This window comes from Macrobrachium nipponense, chromosome 11, assembly GCF_015104395.2.
Source record: "Macrobrachium nipponense isolate FS-2020 chromosome 11, ASM1510439v2, whole genome shotgun sequence".
NCBI lineage: Eukaryota > Metazoa > Arthropoda > Malacostraca > Decapoda > Palaemonidae > Macrobrachium > Macrobrachium nipponense.
In genome coordinates, this window is record NC_061087.1 from 78,106,066 (window position 1) to 78,131,610 (window position 25,545).

General features: G+C 34.2%; 3 non-coding genes across 3 annotated transcripts; 1 reads left to right on the forward strand and 2 right to left on the reverse strand.

Annotated features, from left to right (window-relative positions):
- Positions 1-1,404: 1,404 nt before the first annotated feature.
- Positions 1,405-1,476, reverse strand: Trnae-uuc (transfer RNA glutamic acid (anticodon UUC)). Its single transcript has one exon. It is a non-coding gene; the product is annotated as a tRNA-Glu (tRNA).
- A 3,390-nt stretch (positions 1,477-4,866) lies between these two features.
- On the reverse strand, positions 4,867-4,938 carry Trnae-uuc (transfer RNA glutamic acid (anticodon UUC)). The gene has a single exon. It is a non-coding gene; the product is annotated as a tRNA-Glu (tRNA).
- Positions 4,939-7,972: 3,034 nt separating this feature from the next.
- Trnae-uuc (transfer RNA glutamic acid (anticodon UUC)) lies at positions 7,973-8,044 on the forward strand. The gene has a single exon. It is a non-coding gene; the product is annotated as a tRNA-Glu (tRNA).
- The last annotated feature ends 17,501 nt before the right edge of the window (positions 8,045-25,545 follow it).

Genomic DNA, 25,545 nt, shown 5'->3' on the forward strand with positions numbered 1-25,545 from the left:
AGGAAAATATTTCCCTGTGCTGGAAATGAAAATCCGGGCCACTGGATAAAAACCAAGTAAACAAGCAATACGACCACATACGAACAACCTCTCCAACAAAAATATGTTCATCTTGTCTACACACGAAGCTATATTTATCGATGCGATGGCTATAAATGTAAAAACCTGAATTCTCTTTTGTTTAAATATTTTCTGCGAACCAGTCTGTAATGATCGATCCCAAAGTCCAATGATTCCTCCGTTCAGCTTCCAAGCGCATTTCCAAGTTGGGCAGTATTGTCTTTTAAATATCTACTCGCGATATATTAGGACACTGGTTATCAACTTTTTTATTAACACGCCCCTCCTAAGAGGTGGTCCTTCCCTCCACGCCTGCCTAACGTCTATAAAATTCCCTACCAGATTTAAAGGAAAAAAAAGAAAAGAGAAGGAGAGGGGATGTTTTTATTTTTTGGGAATGAATCAGTGTGATAGCTACTTGACACTGCTTCTTAGCTACTAGATCTTGAATGAATGGCTGAATGCCAGAGAGTGCACAGCGTAAAGTCCCCTTCAACATTCAACCTGCTTCTGTATTTGGTCTTGAGAGCAACGAGCGTGGAAAAAGCAGCTTCACAAAGATACATGGATCCCCGAACATACTTAGAATCCGGACGAGTTCTACTCGTGTAGTAGACTATAAGAAACTTACGTCACAAAGCGATACTTCTGGATTCTTTTTCATAAACTTCTGAATAGTCCCTCACTCTTCTTAAGCGAATAACGAATCTATTTAAAGAATTTTTAAGTTTTCCCGAGGGTTCGCACTCCCCGCTGGAAATTTGCGGGGGCGCGGTTCCCAGGCTGAGAACCAATGTATCAGTACGTGCAGGCTTCTCCGCTTTGTTCTTTTTTATTTTTTTTAAATTTATTTATTTACTTTTTTGCTGATAGGTAAGATAGGTGAAAGAAGAGCGAGGTCAGTTAGCTAGCTAACCATGGTAGGGAATAGTTTAGAAAATTAAGTATTAGTAAGAGTAATGTAAAGTGTGGTTTACCCACAGTTATATTTGGGTTCGGGTACAATTTTCTAACTAATATTAACATAATACAAGAATGAGTTTACATTATATTAACATAATGAATTGTACAGATTACATATTTTGAATTTTATTTCTTAATAGTATAATCATGTTTAATAAAGTTCAAATGTTCTAATTTTAACCTTAATTTTTATTATCATAATTATTTTGCATTATATCTATATACATTGTAAATTCTACATATTACTTTTTCACAAGACATTTCTTTAGAGTATATTGGTTGAGGTTCATCACGATGAATATATATATGGAGATACTCTCCTCCACCATCTGTGGTCTGTTTTGTTTGGGTGGTTTCTCCGCTTCATATCTAGAAAATGTCTTCCCATGCCGGGAATCGAACCCGGACCTCCTGGGTGAAAGCCAGATATCCTAGCCACTAGACCACATGGGAGTACAATCAATTGCAATATATACTCATGACGTTCATGTGTGGCTATCTAGAGACTGTATGGTAAAAAAAAATTTAATATGGTATATCTGTTAGATCAATATTATTGTTCCTTCAAAAATGTTGTACGACAAAAATAAATATTTATCTCAAGAAAACGAATAAGATAATGTTTTAAAAACCCTCTTAAGCTTTGGCAGAAGAACGTAGATATGACGTCTCGGTGAATCAGCGATTCTCATTCCTAAAGAATTGGACCCGATCCAAGTAATCTGGGCCTTTGGCGTGGCGGGAACTGGCACCTACCTCACTCAACAAGTCCTTGCTTGCCGGAGTTGCATCCGAGTTAGCGCCAGCATTTCGAAAGCAGTTCTAAGTATTAACATTACTCGTTTATAATCTAATCTACTGTAACCTTGGCACCATTACCCCTCTCGGGGTACTCGCGGCGACCCTGGGTCCCTACCACTGGTTGTTGAGTCACCGTTACCGCCGCCCCGCACGATTAATCATACCCCGTTAGGACCGGTTATCAGCGCCAACTGTTCCTCGGCGGGACACCGGAATTATAATAATAAAATAGTAACCTATAAAGAAATCGATGATACTTTTCGATTTATTAATGTGAATCTACATACAAGTCTTCGAAAACTGACGTGATCTCATAGCTAATGATACGTATAAAGATTTATTAAAATCACAAACAAGAAATGAAGCTAGTATCTAAAGTAGATAGAAAAAGGCGCCCATGAAGGAGTAAGAGATGAAATCAATTTTTTGTTCTATCCTCCCATCTCTTTCCGTACCATGTTGACACATACATATGAATTATTCGTGCTTTTGACACAAATAGCATTAAATCATTATCGTCACTCAAAAGTTTTTTTTTCTTTTTTTTTTTTTTTTTTTTCCATCGCTGACAATTTCACTGAATAATCAAGAGAATCGTTTTTCGGACGAATGGAGGTACTTTACAAAGCACTACACACTTCCGGCCTCCAACTGTGATCCTGAAATAGTACGTTTTAGTTTGTGGAGGACCGTAGTTCATACGAGCCAGTTTTGTGGTACCAGATTTTCGAGTGAATTTTGTAAGTTTTCGTTGGCACCTGCGGGATTGTTTGCTGGAAACCGTAGCCCTTGTTTGCTTTAAGCCTTTCAGAAAAAGGAATTGTCGAAAGCGCAGCAACCACTGCTCTTCGCTAAAACATTTTCTTCTTTATTTTTAGTTATTATTCAATAGTTGATTATTCTTTTCACTCTTCAACAGGGCGGGAAACATGACAACAGTCATCTACAGACTTTATAAAAGGAAAACTTGAAAATTGAAGACATACATACATACATACATACATATTTATAAACACACACACACATTATATATATATATATATATATATATATATATATATATATATATATATATATATATATATATATATATATATAGTACACACACTGGTAGGCAAACTTTCAAATTCCTTGTTCCAATAGACACTGTTGAAAATTCAAGACATCGGAGGACATGACTAAAAGCAAAACTAACTTTGAACTGTTCAATCGATAGGATTTTAGGGGATTGAATCCAAAGTCAATTCCACTATGTTAATTTTCCAATAAAAATAAAGTTGTATTTTCTCTATGGTCACTTGATTTTGCAGGCTTTCTAAAAACGAAAGGTTATGAATTCGTTAAAAATGCCCTAAAGGTGGCCCATATTTGCAAAAATTCATACTGAGCAAGAATTTGCGACCATTAACTTGAAAAGCTATATATATTTGTGTGGAAAATATATATTACATATTTTCTACACATATAGCTTTTAAAGTTAATGGTCCTAAATTCTTGCTCAGTATGAATAATAATTTATGACCATTAACTTGAAAAGCTATACATGTGTAGAAATTATGTATCATATAGCTTTCCAAGTTAATGGTCGTAAATTCTAGCTCAGTATCAAGTTAATGGTCGTAAATTCTAGCTCAGTATCAAGTTAATGGTCGTAAATTCTTGCACAGTATCATTAACTTGAAAAGCTATATATGTGTAGAAAATATGCATCTATAGCTTTTCAAGTTAATGGTCGTAAATTCTTGCTCAGTATCATTAACTTGAAAAGCTATATATATGTGTAGAAAATATGTATCATATAGCTTTCCAAGTTAATGGTCGTAAATTCTTGCTCAGTATCATTAACTTGAAAAGCTATATATGTGTAGAAAATATGTATTATATCAGTCGATTATAGAATAAATTTTAAAAAATGAAGTAATTAATCTGAAAGTACCTCGTTAATGTCTCAGTTCATCAAGCTTTGTAAAATAATCTCAGCAGGGGATCTGCTCCTGGACTCTCAAATCATACATCAGCAGAGAATGATTAATGCTCAGAACATATTTATACTAGAAGGTAAGAGAGAGCCTAATAGCCATAATAATGAAAAAAATTGCATCATTTCCCTTGGTGCTGATGCATGTCATTAATATTATTCAAATGAAGCAAACATTTATAAGTCTACTACCTTGTACGGAAACTTTAACAGAATGTACTCCTATGGAAAAACGACACAGAAAAATTAATAATACAAGAAATAAATTCAAACCAATCAAAATTAATGACAAAATGCTTCAACACCAATATGAGTTAGACACAGTACAAATTGACACTGTGGGGGGGGGGGGGGGGGGGGGGTTAGTGCCGTCAGTGCACCTCATGTAGTGCGAGTGTACGCCTTGTTAAAGGTTGTTTGCAGCATCCCTACGACTCTTTGCTACATCCACTTTATAGCCTTTTCCATTCTCACTTCCTTCCAGCAATCTCGCTGGCTGTCCAACATCTCCGGCTGTTTCTTAATAATGCAACTGTGTGGGTTTCTCCCAGTTTCAACTTTAGATCTTTGTGCTTCACTTGCTTTACTCTGGATTTTTCTCTCTCTCTGTCCAACCACTTCACAACCCTTTCCTTTTCAGTGCCTCAAGTGATGAATGGTTGAGTGCGCTTCAGTGCTTTTCTAGACAGCCTAAATTTCACAATTCAATCAATTTCACAAAGAAGACTATTTATATCACCGAGTTTCTTTTGCACTTCATTGCTGGGGAGAAGTTGCATTTTTCACACCCAAAGCACAATGTCACATTTCACTGGGGAAATAGTTTTCACCATTCCGGAAAGCAATCCCGCATCTTCTGAGTGAAAACCAGGTACAATGCTCATTCTGATATGTTAATTACTGTTAACATGATCTGCTATGTAGGTCATCCCTCTTTCCCTTAAGCCGGGAATCATTAAATATTCCCTTAAGCCGGGAATGAAACCCGGGCTTCCTGGGTTGTAAGTACGAATCTCACAGCAAGGTCATACCTTGGGTCATGCAATCTACATTAGGAAAACATCTTCCCATGCCGGGAATCGAACCCGGGCCTCCTGGGTGAAAGCCAGGTATCCTAGCCACTAGACCACATGGGAATACAACAATTGATGAAATAAGATTAAAACACTCATATGTAACTATTTAAAGACTGTATGGTAAAAAATCTTCAATAAATTATATCTGTTAGATCGGTATTTACTGTTACCTTAAAAAGATTTTGCGAGAAAAAGGTATCTCTCTACCAACAAAAGGAATAAAAAATGATTAAACATCCTCCAGGAGCTTATCAGAGAGAAAAGTAAAAGCAGCGTCTCGGTGAATCAGCGATTCTTATTCCTAGAAGGTTGGATCAAGGAATCTGGACCTTTGGCGTGACCGGAACTGGCACCTACCTCAACAAGCCCTTGCTCCCCGTGGTTGCATCAAACTTAGCGCCTGTATTTCGAAGGCAGTTCTAAATACTAATGTTACCCCCTCATAACCTAATCTAGCGTAACATTGGCACTATTACCAAGTCCCTGGTACCCGTATCGTTCCCCATGGCGACCCTGGCTCCCGACCACCGGTTGTTGCGTCGCCACTACCCCACCCCAAAGTTTAGTCATACCCCGTCCTGACGCGGAATCAGCGCACCGGTTCCACGGAGAAACACTGAACAAATTATTATATTATTAATTAATAAGAGTACTGACATATATAAAAAAAAATCGACGATTCTTTCTCTGACTTTTAAGGGCGCATTTACATGCTTTAATGAGTTGTTCTGAAACGACACATAAAAAGTATTATTAAAATAAAATGTCCGATAAGAAGGAAAAGGCAAGAGCAGATAAAAAAAAAAAGCTGGCCATGAAAGAGTGGAAGACGGAATAAATGTTCTATTCTGTCCTCCCATCTTCCCTTCTGTATTAAATGAATGCATATATACTTTTTTTTTTTTTTAAATAGAGGCATAGAATAACATTTCATTTAGAATAAAGGAGGATGGGACGTCCGTAAATCGCTTACATAAGTAATGATTTTCCCCTTCGCTGCATTTCATCATTAATGTCATTCAGTTTTCTTTTATTTATTTCTTTTTTATCGTTGACACTTTTCACAGAATAATTGAAAAATCGTTTTTCGGGCGAATGGAGCCACTTTACAAAGCACTACAACTTCCGGCCTCAAGCTGTGGTCCTGAAATACATTTTTGTTTGTGGAAGACCGTCGTACATACGAGCCAGTTTTGTGGTAACGGATTTTCCGAAGAATTTTGCAAGTTTTCTTTGGCACCTACGGGATTGTTAGCTGTAAACCGTAGCCTTTGTTTGTTTTCAACCATTCAGAAAAAGGAATTATCAAAAGCGCAGCAACCTCTGCTCTTCAGCAAGAAAAATTGTCTTTATTCAATTATTCTTCAATAGTTTATTATCCTTTCTAAATTTCAACGGGGTAAATTTCAACAGTCATCGAAGGACTTTATAAAAGGAAACTTGAAAAATTAAGATATATATACATACACATACATACATACATCATACTACATATATATATATATATATATATATATATATATATATATATATATATATATATATATATATTATACATATATATATATATATATATATATATATATATATATATATATATATATATATATATATATATATTTGTATGTGTGTTTGTTTCTTAGTTTTTAGCCTTCCATTTACAAAGTCCATAGATGACTGTTGCCATAAGTTTCCCGCCCAGATGAAATTATAAAAGAATAATCAACTATTGAAGAATAACTGAAAATAAAGAAGAAAATATTTTGACGAAGAGCAGTGGCTGCTGCGCTTTCGACAATTCCTTTTTCTGAAAAGCTTGAAGCAAACAGGGGGTATGGTTTCCAGCAAACAATCCCGCAGGTGTCAAAGAAAACTTACAAAATTCACTCGAAAATCCGTTACCACAAAACTAGCTTGTATGTATAGTCAATCATATAAGTTCATGGATGTCTCCGGGGATAGGCTGAATTCCATCTAACACCTTTCTAGACAACGGGTCTGTATAGTGACGTAAGACGGGCACACACCGAAACTTTCTACATCAGAGTTTGGTACTTGAACATTTGGCCAGTTTCGCCCTCCCAGACACCTGTCATCCAGAAAGGGATGAAATGGAAATCTCTCTTAAACACCCGGACATCCACGAACTTATATGAGTGACTGTACCTCGGTCATTAACAAACTCAAAAGCACTATTTCAGGACCACAGCTGAAGGCCGGAAGTATTTAGTGCTTTGTAAAGTACCTCCATTCGCCCGAAAAACGATTCTCTGATTATTCAGTGAAAAGTGTCAACGATAAAAAATGAACTATGAGTGGCGACAATGATGAAATGTAGCAAAGAGAAAATCTTTATTTATTTAACTAATCTAAGGACGTCATGTTCTCCTTTATTCTAAGTGTTTTTAGAGAAACAAAAACATATGCAGTATTGTAAACACAATAGGGAAGATGGGAAGATAGAAATTAAACATATTTCGTCTTTCAGTCTTTCATTGCCACTTTTGTTTGATCTACTCGTGCCTTTTATTTCTTATTCGGTATTTTAGGAATACTTTAAAGTGTTACCGAGTGGTATGGCTTATTTACCTTCGACAGGAGATTACGTCATTTGCAGAACAACTTATCATATGTAAATAAGCGCAAATAAATTCTCCTTTTCTTAGAATATTCTTATTAGTATCATTTTCGGCGTCTACTGATAACAGGGGCGCTGATAACCCGTCCTAATCCTGACGGCAGCAGAGCAATCGGTGGTATGGACCTAAGGGGGTGGACCCCAAGGGCTACCTGGGATTCGGTAATGGTGCCAAGGTTACGCCAAATAAGGTTACGATTTGAGACGTCGCGTCTACATTCCTCTCTTGAATGCCTAAAAAGGATATTTAATAATTGTTTATTCTATTTCTTGTGAAAAATATAAATTTTTCTGATAAAACGTTTTCAGGTGAAAATATTAGTATTCTAAAAGAAATTCCGTATTAAATTCTTATGGAAATTATTTTGCCATATTCAGTCTTTAGATATGCAAATATGAATGTTAAAGTATATTTCCCAGAATTTGGTGATTGGCATAATTCCCACCAATTGGTATTCCCATGTGGTCTAGTGGCTAGGATACCTGGCTTTCACCCAGGAGGCCCGGGTTCGATTCCCGGCATGGGAAGTAGCTTTTCCTATAGTAGATGGCATGACCTGTTAATAGACTGGCATTTACAACGATTGACTTTCGCCTAGGAAGGCCGGATTAGACGGGTTTTCTCCTCAAAGAAAGCTTGTTTGACAGGTGATAAATATGTATAAACAAAGCAGCCGCCTTTTATCCAGGGGAACAGGGTTTGAATCCCGTCAGGGAAGATATTCTCTAAATGAAAGATGGGATGAACTAATTAACAAAGTAATATGAACGGTTCGAGCCTCGAGATTCCTTCCTGGTAGGAAAGATAGTTTCCTATGGGAAGGTGGTATGACGTATTTAACTAATCAGTGCGAACATTAATTAACAAATCACTATGAGCATTAACAAATAACTCTGAACAATGATTAACAAATCAGCGTGAACAAAACACTTGGCTGTCACCCAGGAAGCCTGGGATTGATTTCCGGCATGGGATATATTTTCCTTGGGATAGATAGTATAACTTATTTAACAAATCAGTGAGAGCAGAAATTAACAAATTAGTATGAACAGTACACCTGACCTTCATCCAGGAGACCCGGGATTGATCCTGGCACGTTAATATAAGATATTTCCATAGTGAAAAGTGGTATGATCTCATGACCTCATTAACAAATCAGCATGAATAGTATCACCTTCACAAAAGCTCACATAATTCTGCTTCCAGTTGTGTGCATTTGATATGAAAATGCAAGTCTCCCTCGCAATCTATTCCATATATTGGGAATTACAAAGTCAAGGATGCCAGTGCTCTTATGTGTATTATTGATTTGTGAACCTTAGGCTTTCAACCCTAGGCAATGGAGCACTCTCAAGACACTGAAACAAGGAGTTAAAGTAGTTACACAGCAAGGTAAAGAGATATAGCCAATGCATTGGATGAGGTAATTGGATCTAGTGGTGGAACTGGAAGAAAACAAAGTGACACCATGAAGAAATAGTAGGAGGTGCTGGTCAGCAAGATTGATTAACGGAAGTGAGGATGGAGATAAAATTAGGGGCAAAAAATTGGGTGGAGCTAGGGCCGAGGGTACGCTGCATACAACCTTCTTTAAGACCTACACTGCACTACACAAGGTGCACTGTCAGCGTTACCCCCTACAATGTCCTTCGTGGTGTTTCTTGCTCATGTTACCGTTGAAACATTTCTTCTTTCACCTGTATTAGTTTGTCATTTATTTCTTGCCTTATTCACTTTTCTGTTTCATTTTTCCTTATAAGTACTCCATTCTGTTACATTTTCTAATAAGACACTACATTTGTCTTGTATACATGTTTGCCCCATTTGAATAAATAATCGACAGGCATGAGCACGTCTGGAAATTATGCATTTTTCATTATTATTGCCAATGGTAGTTAATAAAAAAAACAATTCCCGACTATAAAAAGACTTTCCTTTGCCTTCTAACGAAAAAAATGCACATTAATCATTATCTGCAGATGTATGATTTGCAAGTAAAGGAGAAGATTGCTTGCTGAAAGAATTTTTATGAAGCCTTGATGAACTGTAGCAATGCAAGTAGTTTCTGACTGATCACATTTTCTCTTTTTATAACTTATTCTGTAATCGACTGATATAATGCATAATTACACATGTCTGGTTGTTCAGTTCTCTGGGAACTTATTTTTCAAGTGAAGGATTTTGAATACTTTCACAGTATGAATTTTCACTTAGTATAATTATAAGATACTCTTGATAATGATAACTTTTTAATCATGCTGTACATTATTGAATATCCAAAGAAATCTACATATGGAAAATTAAACCCTCTCATAAAAGATATAACTGATCAGTGTGCAGTAAAAAATTTGAAATCTTGTATGATACTAAATACACGAACTCTCTCATAATCATGAACGATACTAAATACACAAGACCTTCAGAATCTTATATGATACAAAAGTATACACGGGATTTTCAGAACCTAGTAATACTCAATACAGAAAGCTTTCAGAATCTCGCATGATACCTAATGCACAACACTTTCAGAATCATGTACGCTATTGATTACACAAGGCTTTTAGAATCCTTTACGATACAGACTACGCAAGACTTTCATAAAAAAAATACTAATTAAAGGCACCCATGACTGAACCTAAAAAAATTAAAACAATATAAACGAAACAGAAATCCTTGACTATACGCGGCAGGACAGATTGGGGCTGATGCCATAAATTGTACTACACAGGTGTCGATAAATGGACTCATTTATTGCTTTCTGTCATGGGTATGGTTTTAGAACGACTGTCGAATGGACGATCGATAGGCCATATGAATCGCTATAAAATAATTAATGTCTGATTGGGTGAGTTTTGAGGTCATAAATGATTCTGCTGCATAACTTTGCTACTCTCTGGAGATTAGACTCTACAATGAATAGCGATTAGATAAAGACATTTATGTATATACAACATGCTTATAGAACATAATGCATTTCAAATTACAGTCGATTTTGTATCATTTGCTTTAAAAATTACTTGTAAATACTTCAGATGTTGATATAGAGTATGTGTGATTACACACATACATTATGCACACACATTATGCACACGCGCGCGCGCGCACACACACACACACACACACACATATTTATATATATATATATATATAGATATATATATATATATAAATATATATATATATTTATTTCCCTGATCAAGTTATTAATATATAGTATATATATATATATATAGATATATATATATATATATATACATAGTATCTAGATATATGATATATATCATATATATAGATATTATATATATATATATATATATAGATAGATATATATATTATATATACATATATCATATATAGATATATATAGATATATATATATTATATACATATATTACATATATATATATATATAATATCTATATATATATATATGTATAGATAATCATAGATATATACATATATATTCTTTGATTCAAATATATTATATATATATACATTATATATTGTGCAGATCAGTTATTACTATTTTAAAAATATTACTATATATATATATCATATATATATATTATTTTTATTTTTATTTTAATAACTTGATCACACACTCATAAATTATGCACAAACATTATGCACACACAGTATGTACACACACATCATGCACACACACACACACACACACACACATACATACATATATATATATATATATATATATATATATATATATATATATATATATATAGATATATATATATATAAGATCGGATAGTAAAATTTATGGACTTTATTAAACTGACTGATTAGCGAAAACACACTTAAAATAATTTCATGAAATCTAAAATTCAGTAGGAGAGCAATAAAAGCCAAGAAATCGAAATTTACGGTTGTAATATAGAGTTAAATGGAAGTTTAAACATTAGAAAAAATAACATGAGCACCACATGCTCATACGCTTTTTTCCTCATTTTATTTTTCATTTTGTTATTCGGCGCAGAATAATCAAATGAATAAGGAATAATCTTCTTTAAGGAGGATATTAATATAGAGAGACTTGGATTACGTATTCAGAGAAGAAAATGTTTTAGGGAATTTTTGACAAATTCATACCCCTTCTTTGTCGATAAGCCTGCAAGATCAAGTGATCACAGAGAAAATGCAAATTATTTATGGGAAAATGAACATATTGGAATTGACTTTGAACACAATTTCCTAAATTATTTTCGAGGGAACAGTTCAGAATATTTTGCAATCTCTCATAACCTTCGATGTCTTGATTTTTGAACTATCTTTCGCTGGAAAAACGAACTTGAAATGTTTGCCTTACAAAATTTATAATTTATACATGCATATATATATATATATATATATATATATATATATATATGTATATATATATATAGGCTATATATATATATATATATATATATATATATATATATATATATATATATGTATATATATATAGGCTATATATATATATATATATATATATATATATATATATATATATATATATATATGTATGTATGTATGTATGTATGTATACACACATACACACACACACACACACACATATATATATATATATATATATATATATATATATATATATATATATATATATATTATATATATATATATATATATATATATATATATATATATATATATATATATATATATATATATATATATATATATATATATATATATATATAGTATATATTCATGTAGTAAACCATTCCAAGTTCCTTGTACAACTACAAAACTTGTCTGATCAGACATGAAATATTTTATAGAGAATCCTACGGCCTATCGATCGTCCTTCGAACTGTCGTTGTAAAACCTTCCCCATGACAGAAAGCAATAAATGTGTCCATTTATCGACACCTGGGTAATATAATTTATGACATCCATTCTCTACCCGATTTCCGTTTCGTTTATTTTATTTCCCTTTTCTATTTAAGTTTCTATCAAGATGTCTTCAACTGGCACTTTGTTGATAAAACAATTGTGTTTGGTATCATAAAAATTTCTGATTTTTTTTCTGCACACTGACCAACAGTATCTATATTTTTATTTGTCATGCAACTGAGATTTTCTTACCCTTCCCATATTCATTATTATTATATCATAATAATATCTCTCAAATAAGCAAAAATACATACTGGACAACCATTTAAGACTCATTTATGTGGAAAAATTGTGAAATAGCAATCGATTCTAGAAGTTTTTAAAAAGGAAAAAGTAATCATTCGGAAACTACCTCGTGCATGTCCGCACTTCATCATGGCTCCGTGAAATTTTCTCAGCAGGGATCTGCTCCTAGACCCTCAAATCATACATCAGCAGAGATGGATTAATGTGCAGAAACAATTTTGTGTCAAACGCAAAAGAAAGCCTAATGACATACGGCATTTGTCATTATTAAAACCCCCTGGCGATAATAATGGAAAATTCATAATTCCCTTGGTGCAAACATTTATAAAGGACAAGTCTGTTACTTTGTAAGAAAGCTAACTGAATGGAGTACTCATGTGGGAAAATGAGACAGAAAAGTGAATAAGAAATAAATGACATAAATCAATACAGGGGAAAGAAAAAATGTGTCAACGATAATAGGAGTCAGAAACAGCACAAAAGACGTTGAAGGGGGTAAGCACCACCAGTTTACCTCATGTAGTGCAGTGTAGGCCTTAATTAAGGCTGTTGCAGCGTCCCTTCGACCCTAGCTATACCCAGAGTCAAAGTATATAGGGTCTGCTCACGAGGCGGTACTAAAACCTATCCCCGCCCCTTGTGAAACGTCATCAGTTACAAAAGGACCATATCTTTATGAAACTATATTTACGATAACATTTTCATATAACTATTTTTGCGATGGCATTTTTTCATATGAATTTTCCTTTTATTGCATGTTACCGTATACTACGTTAAAGTACAAAGAATGCTCTTTCAAATTATATATAGCACATTACAATTACGATTAATTTCAAACCCACAAGCGCGCACAGAAAAATGATCTACGCACACAAAAATGTGCAATTACTTCATCCGTCAACCTACATACATTCACGTTTCGTAGCGTAACTGACTAAGGGATGATGATAGAAAGAAACTGAAAAATGGATTAGAAAGCTGATAAAATTTACTATATAATGCATAAATAAAATTGATAGGTGTTCTCAGAAATTTTCGAGGAATTCTAGGTCAGAGACGGACCAAAATCTTTAAATTTTATGTAAATATTTACCACATTTTCTTGCATAATTTTTCATCTTATTGCATTTTGCCATATACCATGTAAAAGTACAAAGAATGCCCTTTCAATTGGTATATGACACATTATAATTACAATTACTTTCAAACCCATAATCGCGCACAGAAAATATTATCTACGCACGCAAAAATTATAAAAAATTAAGCGTTCGTGGGAGATCTGAAATCTAGCCCCGCCCCTTGTGAAACGTCATCAGATACATCCATCCAGACTGACGAATAACTCTTTGTACTTTTTTTCGAAAATATTATAATTGTTTGAGGTATGCATAATTAATACCTTTATGTATACAGTTTGTGTTATAAGTAAAATTATGTGTTCGGAAGTATATTTATGTGATATGAAGTGCTAATGAGAAATTTGCTGGATATTGTGTTCCCTGTATCATTTTTGTTCGTCATCTTTATTACCTTTGAATACCTTGTATCGTATATGATGTAATTCTTATACTTTTGATATAGTTTTCTTTTTTGAGGTCAAGTCGTGCAAATGCAACTGCCCTTTTTTACACTGCCTGTATCCACATTTTCTTTGTATTTATTGCATAACAATAAGTATTCTTAAGAAGATTTGGAAAATATAATTAATCTATCATTCTAACCTTTAGCATAAAAAAAAGTTGCTTTTCAAAGTGAGGTATGAACACAGTGACAGAACTAAATACATTTCTTTAGAATTATTTAAAATCTTGATAATATTACTACCTGAAAGAGAGAGAGAGAGAGAGAGAGAGAGAGAGAGAGAGAGAGAGAGAGAGAGAGAGAGAGAGAGAGAGAGAGATTGTCATGTTATAAAAAATGGACTTGAGACTACAGCAAACCAGTATATAGGTAAGTAAATAAATAAGTAAAGAATAAATATATGAAGAAAGCTGGAGTAGCTGTGTGTGTTCAAACTGGTATATTTTATGTGCAATAAAACAAGGTTTGGTGACTAAACGAGAGAAAGGGTATTAAAAAACATCAAGCATGTGACCTCTTTACAGATTTTATCAAGATTTTATCAAAAACACCATGCGAAATGGATTAAATGTATAAAAACTAAAGGTTCTTTAAGTAATTCAATGGAGAAGCACCAAAGTGTTACTCTTGTGACATCACAGTATTAGCTCCGCCCCCACTGCCGAGTTGAGCAGACCCTATATATTTTGAATGGGTATTAAAAAACATCAAACATGTGACCTTCTTACAGATTCTGTCAAAATTTTATTAAAAAAAACCATGCGATATGGATTGAATGTATAAAAACTAAAGGTTCTTTAAGTAATTAAATGGAGACTTACGGGCAGTGTTACTCTTCTGACGTCACAGTATTAGCTCCGCCCCCACTGCCGAGTTGAGCATACCCTGTTACTTTGACTCTGGCTATACCCACCTATATCTCATAGCGCCTCAGTGGCGTGGTCTGTATGGTGTTGGTCTGCCACTTTGGTGACCGTGAGTTCGATTCTCGGGCATTCCACCGAGGAGTGAGAGATTTGTATTTCTGGTGATAGAACTTAACTCTCGACATGGTTCGGAAGTCGCGTAAAGCAGTTGGTTCTGTTGCTGAATAACCACTGGTTCCATGCAACGTAAAAACACCATACAACCAAACTGTATCTCAAGTCTCACGTCCTTTCATCAGTCCTGCTGTGTAGCACCTGCTAAGATTTTTTCTTGATGGAACCTTGGAATTTTATCCCAGTTGCACCTTTAGATCCTTGTACCTCCTCCTATCTATTGTCTGGAAACTCTGGATCTCTTTCTCTTGCTGTTAAATCACTTCAACTCCTTACTTTCAGTGTCTTTATGCGCTGAATGGCCAAAGAGCACCTGTGCTTGGCTTGACAGCTTAAATTTCACAACCCAGTTAATCTACACGTAAGAAGATTTGTATCATTGAGTTTATTGTGCATTTCATGATATATGGAAGGAAATGCAATGGAGACATATTTTCACACCGAATGCTCACAAATGTTTACATGACACTGGCGACAGCATTCTGTTGAAATTTGTGAATGCAATACTATTCATGCTGACTTGTCAATGATGTCATGTCACCTTTCACTCTGGAAATATCTCACCTTTCCGGGAATCAATCCCGGGTCTCCTGGGTGAAGGACAGGTGTACTGTTCATACTGATTTGCTAAATAAGTTTTGCCATCTTTCCCTAGGAAAATATCTTCATATGCCTGGAACCAATCCCAGCCTTCCTGGGTGAAAGCCGAGAGTATTGTTCATACTGCTTTGTTGATTAATGTGCAGACTGATTTTCCTATGGGAAGTGGTATTTCATATTAAATACGTCATACCACCTTCCCATGGGAAAATATCTCCAGCACATTGAATCATTCTCAAGCCTCGAGCTGTTTATACTGATTTGTTAATTAGATCATCACATCTTTCATTAAATAAACACGTTCACTGCTGGGAATCAAACCATGTCTTCCTCGATATAAGCTAGTGTACTTTTCATACTTATTTCATATCCGGTCAAGCGAGCTTTCCCCTACGTTGGCAATGAAACCAGAGATTCCTCGTGAAAGGCTGATGTAAATACCAATCCATTAGCTAGGTAGCGCCACTGATGTATGGTACCTTAAGCATGGTACACACTATGCCATCATGTATCAGCTACGTGACGCAGTAGTGGTGTTGAATAAAATTAACAGCGGCCAAACTGTACTGCAACACTGCTCACTTGTTCTCGCAGTTCAGCTTTTAACGGCAAGATGTCTGCCAATGATGTACATTGCCAGGAGACTCTACTGTGGAGTGTAGTTGCTCTGTGTGCTGCAAAAAAGAAACTTTCGATAAAGAAACGTAGAACCTTGTGGTGTAAGCAATGGCTTTCTCGGCGATCTCTAAAGGGAAGCTTCAATGAAATATTTTTAGAGCTACAAGTTGAAAATCAAACAGACTTTGAAAATTACACAAGAATGCCAATCCCTGCATTTTATAAATTATTGGAAAAAATTGAACCATACATTTCTAAGCAGGACACCAGCTTTCGAGACAGCATGTCACCAGGAGCTCGTTCTTGCAGCTGGAGGATCGTATGCAAGCCTCCAATATTCAACCAGGATTTCAAAACAGAGCCTCGGTCTAATAATCCTGGAAACCTGTGAAGCCATCTATAATGTCCTTAGGGAGGATTATTTGAAATTAATGTTCAAATATAGGTACAAAGTACACAAATATTTTTTTATTAGAGTACACCATAACTTCGGAGTGTAAAGATCTACTGTGCCAACTCCAGACTTCTGTGATGCTTTGATTGCAGACATTTCCCTGTAGAATTGTGTCTTCAGGGTGTGCAGCTTTTTAGAAATGTCTTCATTCCGAAATGTACAGTTTACAAAACTCGATAACTCTGATTTTATGGTTTCCAAGCATGCACTCCTGATGTTTCTCATCTTGTAATGCTTGCATTTGATGTTCCAAACAGATGGATGTACCTTCAGTAATTCAATAAAATGCACTGTGTAAGTCTTTGTCCACTCAAGGGGTTTGGCGGGTGGTGGTGAGCGGACGTACTCCCCCTCTGAATGATGGTGCATCACTGAGCTGAGTAATGAAATGGCTCGGACCCATCAACACGGTGATGCGGCTTCTTGTTGAAAAAGTCGTTTTTCAACGCATCTATCTAACACTACGAGCATCATGATGTACATGGAATATATTTCAGATCGTTAATAGTTCCCTTCAAAAGCTTATATGAGGAAAATATAAATCTCTCTTAAGAAAAGAAGAAGAAAAATAAATTTGTAAACACTCTTAAGCATTCGAGAAAGGAACGTAGACGTGACATCTAACCGAATCAGCAGTTCTCATTCATTAAAGACTGGACCAGATCCAAGTAATCTGGGGTCTTTGTCGTAGACGGGAACGGCCACCTACCTCAACAAGGACTCGCTTGTCGTAGTTACGTCAGCGCCTGCATTACGGGAGGCAGTTGTAGGTATTAATGGTACACCTTACAACCTTAACTAGCGTAACCTTGGCATCATTACCAAGTCCTCGATAGCCCCTGGGGTTTCTTGCGGGGACGGTTGCTAATTCGCCGTTACCCTGCCCTGTCTTACCCATCAAGACGGGTTATCATAACATCTGTTCCACGACAGGACTGCAAAAATTATATGACCGATAAAAATAATCTATAAGAAAATCGATAATCCTTTCTGATTTATTCGTGTGAATTTACATACGGTAATTTTTGAAAACTAACGTAATCTCCTATCAAAAGTAAGAAAGTCATATTACTAATTTAGTCGACAGTAGATAAACTGCATAATTAACGTAGCAAATAAGAAATAAAAGGTAAGAGTAGATAAAAAAAAAGAAGGGGGTTCAATGAAAGAATGGCAAACAAAATAATTTTTCTGTCCTATCCCTCCATCCTCCCTACTGATTCTACTCTACTGCAATTGCAGTTTTTTTTTCAAAACGGTTAGAACAACTCTTCACTTAGAATAGGAGGATGTGAATTCCATATACAAATACAATAATGACTTCCCGCTTCGTTGCATTATATCATTATTGTCACTCATTATATTTTTTTACAGTTTACATTTTTCGCCGAATAATTGGAGAAATCGTTCGTTGGATGTATGGAGGTACATTTCAAGGCACTACACACTTCCGACCTCCAGCTGTAATCCCGAAATACGTTTTTATTTGTGGAGGACCATACGAGTCACTTTTGTGGTAACGGATTTTCAAGTGAATTTTAAGTTTTCGTTGGCACTAGCGGGATTGTTTGCTGGAAACCGTAGCCCTTGTTTGCTTTAAGCCTTTCAGAAAAAGGAATTATTGAAAGCGCAGCAACCACTGCTCTTCGGCAAAATAATTTTTTCGCATTTTTTAGTTATTCTTTAATAGTTTATTATTATAATTTTTTTTTAGAAATTTAAGTGCTCAGGTAATGGAATGAGAAACATAAGTGTACTTTTCTAGCCTCTGTCTGAATAAATCAAGAGAAAGAGCGAACTTCATACATGACTCCTGTGGAAATCAAATTTGGAGTTGGAAAACAGGAAGCAGGAGCAATATTGTGGAGCATCCGTTTATCTTTTTCAAAGAGGAAAGTTAACTATACCGTAACTGACTTCGAATAAATCATGCTAACTACCTTTCGAGAGAATAATTCAAAGATGGTTTGCAATTCCTACTGTCCTACGAAATCAATGTTTAAACACTATTGTTATTGGAATGGAATACAGAATACCTTTCTGTATTCTTTCTACCCAAGGGCAAGGGCCTGTAAGGAACATAGCTCGTGATATAAAAAGCAAATGTCTTGTTCCTGTAACAATAATGCTCCCGGATAGTGGTGCACTGTAGGCATTACAAAAGGTTCTTTGCAGCGTCCATTGGTCCCCTAGTTGCAACTCCTTTCATTCCGTCTACGGTACCTCCGTTCATACCATCTTCCAGTCCATCCTCTCCTGACAATAATTTCATAGCGCAACTGCGACGTTTTCCTCCTGTTACGCCTTTAAACCTTTCTACTCTCAATTCCCCTTTTCAGCCCTGAATGACATCATAGGTCCCAGCGCTTGGCTTTGTCCCAATTTCTATAATCCATTCCAATAACAGTAGTGATAAAACATCATGACTTCGGGGGACAGTAGGAAACGCAAAACCATCTTCGAATTGTTCCCTCGATAGGTAGTTAGCATACTTTATTCGAAGTCAGTTCCAGTAAGTTAACTTTACTCTTTTTTGTATGTACGTCTATACATATATATATATATATATATATATATATATATATATAATATATATATATATATATATATATATATCTATATATCTATATATATATATATATATATGTCTATATATATATATATATTATATATGTCTATATATATATATATATATATATGTCTATATATATATATATATATATATATATATATATATATATATTATATATATATGTCTATATATATATATATATATAATAATATATAATATATATATATATATATATATATATATATATATATATATATATATGTGTATGTATAGACGTACATACAAAAAAGAGTAAAGTTAACTTACTGGAACTGACTTCGAATAAAGTAAGCTGACTACCTATCGAGGGAACAATTCGAAGATGGTTTTGCGTTTCCTACTGTCCCCGAAAGTCATGCTGTTTTATATATAGAAATGTATATATATATATATAGATATATATATATATATATATATATATATTATATATATATATATATATATATATATATTGTGACGAAGTGCCAAGTATCTCGTTGCTACACTTACAAATCATAAAATTGTTACCTCACAACAGCCAGATAAAATACGACTGAATACTCTAAAGGCAACAGTGATCCCTTAAAAACTTATAAGTTCATTAAAACAGGTGTGAGGTAACCTTATTTGTAATCAAATGAATTAAAGGGCATCACTCCATCAACAACTTTAAAAGTTTAAGTATTTCCCTGGTTCTAACCCACTTCAATTAAATTGAAGAAAAACAGCTCAATTACCACACTATATCTCTACCTAAACAAAATCAAATATACTGGTGAAAAATAAGAAAACACTCATAAGAAATTTAAATACAAAAATTTAATATTAAACTCAAAATTTATAAGTGAAATTCACAATCTCGGGGAAATTTACTATTACTTGAAAACAATACAAAGTTTAATTAATTCTTGAATTAATTATTAAGTAAAATTAAATCAAAATTAATCTATAAAATCAATTAATTAAATTACTCAAGTAAAATTCAAAGTGTTAAGTAACAATTAAAATTTGAAAATTAATTCACAAGTGTTAAACTCAATTAAATTTGTAATGATTAAATAATGAAAACATTTAATTTAATCAAATTGTGAATGCAAATGCAAACTGAGTAAAGTGTGGAAAATACCAAAATTGCAAAAACACTAAGAAAGCATTAATCACACAGGAAAAATATAAGATATATATATATATATATATATATATATAGATATATATATATATATATATATATATATATAATACACATCAATAAGAAAAGTGGATAAATGCAAAAAAAAAAAAAAAACACATTATAAGAAAAATGGATAAATGCACAAGAAAGAAAAATTCACCAACACCAAAATTTGAAAAAATGGTAAAGATTTCCCCTGGAATAATCTAAGTACACTCGGTATTTCAAATATTTTTTATGTTTAAGTTTAGTGCACTGAACTTGCTAAAACTCTTACCTTGGCATACCAATTTTAGAAAGCATTTTTCGAAATCACCAATAAACACTTACACACTTATACAACGTCTGTTCAGATTCTACAAATAAACACTAAGCAATATTAAATAAATCTAAGAAATGCCAAATCTAACATTTATGAGTGACCAACCACTAAGTATAAAATCTCTATGGTAATGTGAAATCAAAATTCTCTCATACGGGAGAGAGAGAGAGAGAGAGATGTTATCTCCTTACAACACGGATTCAAATCTGAAAATGGCAAAATCTCTCTTGTATGGTAGTTAATTAACTGGGAGAGACATTAATGCCTGACTGGCTCAAAACGTTTTGGTACCAAAGTTCCTTTGCTAAATCTTTATGATTCACTTTTAAAACGCTAATCAGAGAGAAATTGGGATTACAACTATAAATAACATTTATTATCACACAGTTTCGGACAATAAAAGAAAGGAATAATCATTTAAATTGAAAGCAAAGACTAAGCGACGTCCTATAAATGATGTATTCTTATATAGAATGTTCTAGAACGATCTTACAAAAGATGATGCAATCTTTACATGGTTTCTCGACAAAGACGCACAAGTCTAAAAGAAGTCATGTACGTTGTATGATTGACAGGATCCCAAAACAAAACAGAGAACTCGTATTCCTCTTATCTCAAGTGATGACAGCAATTTCCTGCTTCGAACAGACAATACTAATTTCTATCTCTTTTCACATTCTACGTTATTCCTTAACTTCAAATTACATTTTTTGTGAATTCTGAACACACATTACTAGAACATATTAACTCTAAGCAAATACAATACTGAATCTGAAAACATTGCCAACACTTTTACATCTCATAGTTACTAAGAGGAGATGTGCATTTCTAAAAACAACAGCATACAATATATATATATATAATATATATAGTATATATATATATTATATCTATTATATATATATATATATATATATATATATATATATATATATATATATATGTGTGTGTGTGTGTGTGTGTGTGTGTCTGTGCCTGTGTGACTGGTAAAAATGTTCTGTTACAACAGAATTCCATTTAATAAAAGGAGCCCATAAAAATGCCAAAATATAGAGAGAAAAATACTATATTTCAGAGACTGATGTCTCCCCCTTCATGTAGATGAATGAGAAAAGTTACAGAAAAGGTGGTATTTATACCAAGAGATCCATTCACAGGTAAGCCAATTTAGGTCACTCCCACTGATAATCTTCCTTCAATCCTCTTAAGCATTGGTTGAATAAAAACTTTGTCAACGACATCGGAATCTCATGCTCCCTTTGAGATGTTCATTACCTGCCTCTCTTTAATCAAGGCCGATTCCATCATTTGACTCTTGTACCAGCATTTGCTGCTATAAATTATACGTGACAAATTCTAGTTTATTCTGTGGTTATGTTCATTTATATGGTTGAAAATAGCTGAATACTGTTGTCCATACTTAACTGACCGTTTAAATTGTATTAATCTCTGGGGAAGTGATTTTCCTGTAATTCTGATGTAAGACAGTCCAGTCATGGGATTTTGTAAACACCTGTATCTCGGGGGGGTGAGTTCTTTTGTCTTGGACATTAATAACATTGGGCAGGTTGTCTAACTCGTTTGGGTAAATAAATACAAAAGGGTTAGATTTTCCGAGGGTCTGTGTCACCGTCGTAATCATGTCCAGGTGTGGAATTTTTATTTTATTGTTGGGTATCTCTCTGGTCTTGTCTTGAGGGGGGTTGGTAGAAAATTACGTTTGCTTAGTGAATTGCTTTCTCAATTATATGGTCAGGATACCTTAAAGACGAAAGCTGCTTATGAATTAGTTCAAAATCTTTTTTCCAGTCTATCTGGGGAACAAATTCGTAAGGCTCTTTAGAATAGGTTGCTAGCTAAGCCTATCTTGATAGGAATGTCGTGATATCTAAAGTAGTGAATGTATGAAAGTGAGAACGTTGGTTTTCTGTATATGGTAAATTTGTATTCTGTCGTGTCTCTGATTATTAAAACATCAAGAAAAGGAATTTTTTTGTGTTTCCCATTCAACTTTATATGGAATACTTTGAAACTACAGTAATAAATGCAATAAAACCCAAAATCATGCTGTGGATGAGATATGTAGATGATATTCTAACATTTTGGGATAATAGATGGGGCAATTTTAATGAATTCCAATCAAAATTAAATGCATTAGTGCCCAGCATTAAATTTTAAGTTGAATGGGAAACACAAAAAAATTCCTTTTCTTGATGTTTTAATAATCAGAGACACGACAGAATACAAATTTACCATATACAGAAAACCAATGTTCTCACTTTCATAGATTCACTACTTTAGCTATCACGACATTCCTATCAAGATAGGCATAGCTAGCAACCTATTCTTAATAGCCTTACAAATTTGTGCCCCAGATTTCTTGGAAAAAGAATTTGAACTAATTTGTACGCAACTTTCATCTTTAAAGTATCCTGACCATATAATTGAGAAAGCAATTCACAAAGCAAAAGTAATTTTCTACCAAACCCCCTTAAGACAAGACCAGAGAGACACCCAACAATAAAATAAAAATTCCACACATGGACAGTATTAAGATGGTGACCCAAACCCTTGGAAAATCTAACCCTTTTGCATTTACTTACCCAAACACGTTAGCCAAATCCCTGATTAACATCCAAGAAAAGACATAGCCCAAAAACACAGGCGTTTACAAAATCCCATGCCTGGACTGTGACCAATCTTACATCGGATTTACAGGAAAATCACTTCTCCAAAGATTAATACAACATAAACAGTCAGTTAGGTATGGACAACACAACTCAGGTATTTTCAACCATATAAATGAACATAACCACAGAATAAACTGGAATTTGTCACATATAATTTATAGCAGCAACTGCCGGTACAAGTGTCAAATGATGGAATCTGCCTTGATTAAACAGAGGCAGGTAATGAACATCTCAAAGAGAGCATGAGATTCCGATGTCATTGACAAAGTTTTCATTCAACCAACACTTAAGAGGATTAAAGGAAGATTATCAGCGGGAGTGACCTCAGTTGGGTTACCTGTGGTTGGATCTCTTGGTATAAATAACACCTTTTCTGTAACTTTTCTCATTCATCTACCTGAAGAAGTAGACAGCATTCTCTGAAATATAGTAGTTTTCTCTCTAAATTTTGGCATTTCTATGGGCTCCTCGTACTAAATATATATATACACATATATACATATATATATATTGATGATATATATATATATATATATATATATATATATATATATATATATGTGTGTGTGTGTGTGTGTGTGTGTGTGTGTGTGTGTGTAAAATTGTGATGTGCTACATGTAGAGTTCATTTGTTGAAGTGTTAGTATTTCGCTTGGTGATATCCCATTTAATTTCATTCGTCAATCCTGATCCGTTTTCAATTCTGACTTTATAAAATTTAACCAGTTTGGTTTAGTGTATACAATTCACAGCAGGGTGCACAGTGTTTTGTGTTTGTTACCTGTTACCATAACTGAGAGTGCCATGGAGCTCTATTGTTGTTCCTGTATATTTCTTCCGATTCCTTTTAGTGAATTATATGTACTTTAGTGGACAGTCCAAGTTTACCTCATAACCCTAGTAGTAGTTATCAAATTAATTTCACTAAGGATCTCACTTTTCTGTTCACTGGTAGGTGGCAACTTAGGCAGATTACACACCAACGCAACCAGTTGCATAAAATCAGTTGCTTACCATGCCGCAACCAGTTGTATTGCAACCAACGCATTTTTTTCTTTACAACCTCTCACATTGAGGGGACAGACGGCCATTGGCTACACTAGTCGTGTGCCGATCAGTTGTATTACGAACTTACTGAGAAGAGAGTGGTATGTGCTTCCTAGCACTAAGGCCATGGCTATTGTTGCAATGGCGAGTGACGAGCAAGTCAGAAACATTAAATTTGTTGCCTTAAATATCTTGGGCTCACCATATGAACTAGTTCATTGAAGGTTTCTTTAGACATACTGCAAAATTCTTGATATTTCACAGGGTCCACATCCAGGTCTTGAGCAGCAACAAAACTCATTCGTTGGGCATTTTTTGTAAAATACCGATGAACCTATGAACTTCTCTTTTTCCTTCTGCTCACATAACAAAGCAAAAGCACGTCCTCCTCATCTTGTTAAAACTGAAAAATAATTGATCTGGTGTGAGGACCTCAAGGCAACCAATCGTATGCGACCAGATGCGTGTGATAGGTTTTATAAATGGGTTGCATTTGTGTGCGATCTGCCCTAGTCATATTGCGCTCCACAATTAGTCCAAATTTAGCGACTCATTTCCATTACCCCAGCCACACTACCACGTGACAAAAAAAAAAAAAAAAAAAAAAAAAAAATATATATATATATATATATATATATATATATATATATATATATATAATTGTGTATATGTTTGTACAAACACACATTCTGTATCAACATCTGAAGTATTTGCACACATTTTTAAAACTACAACCGGTATCAAATTGGATGTACTCT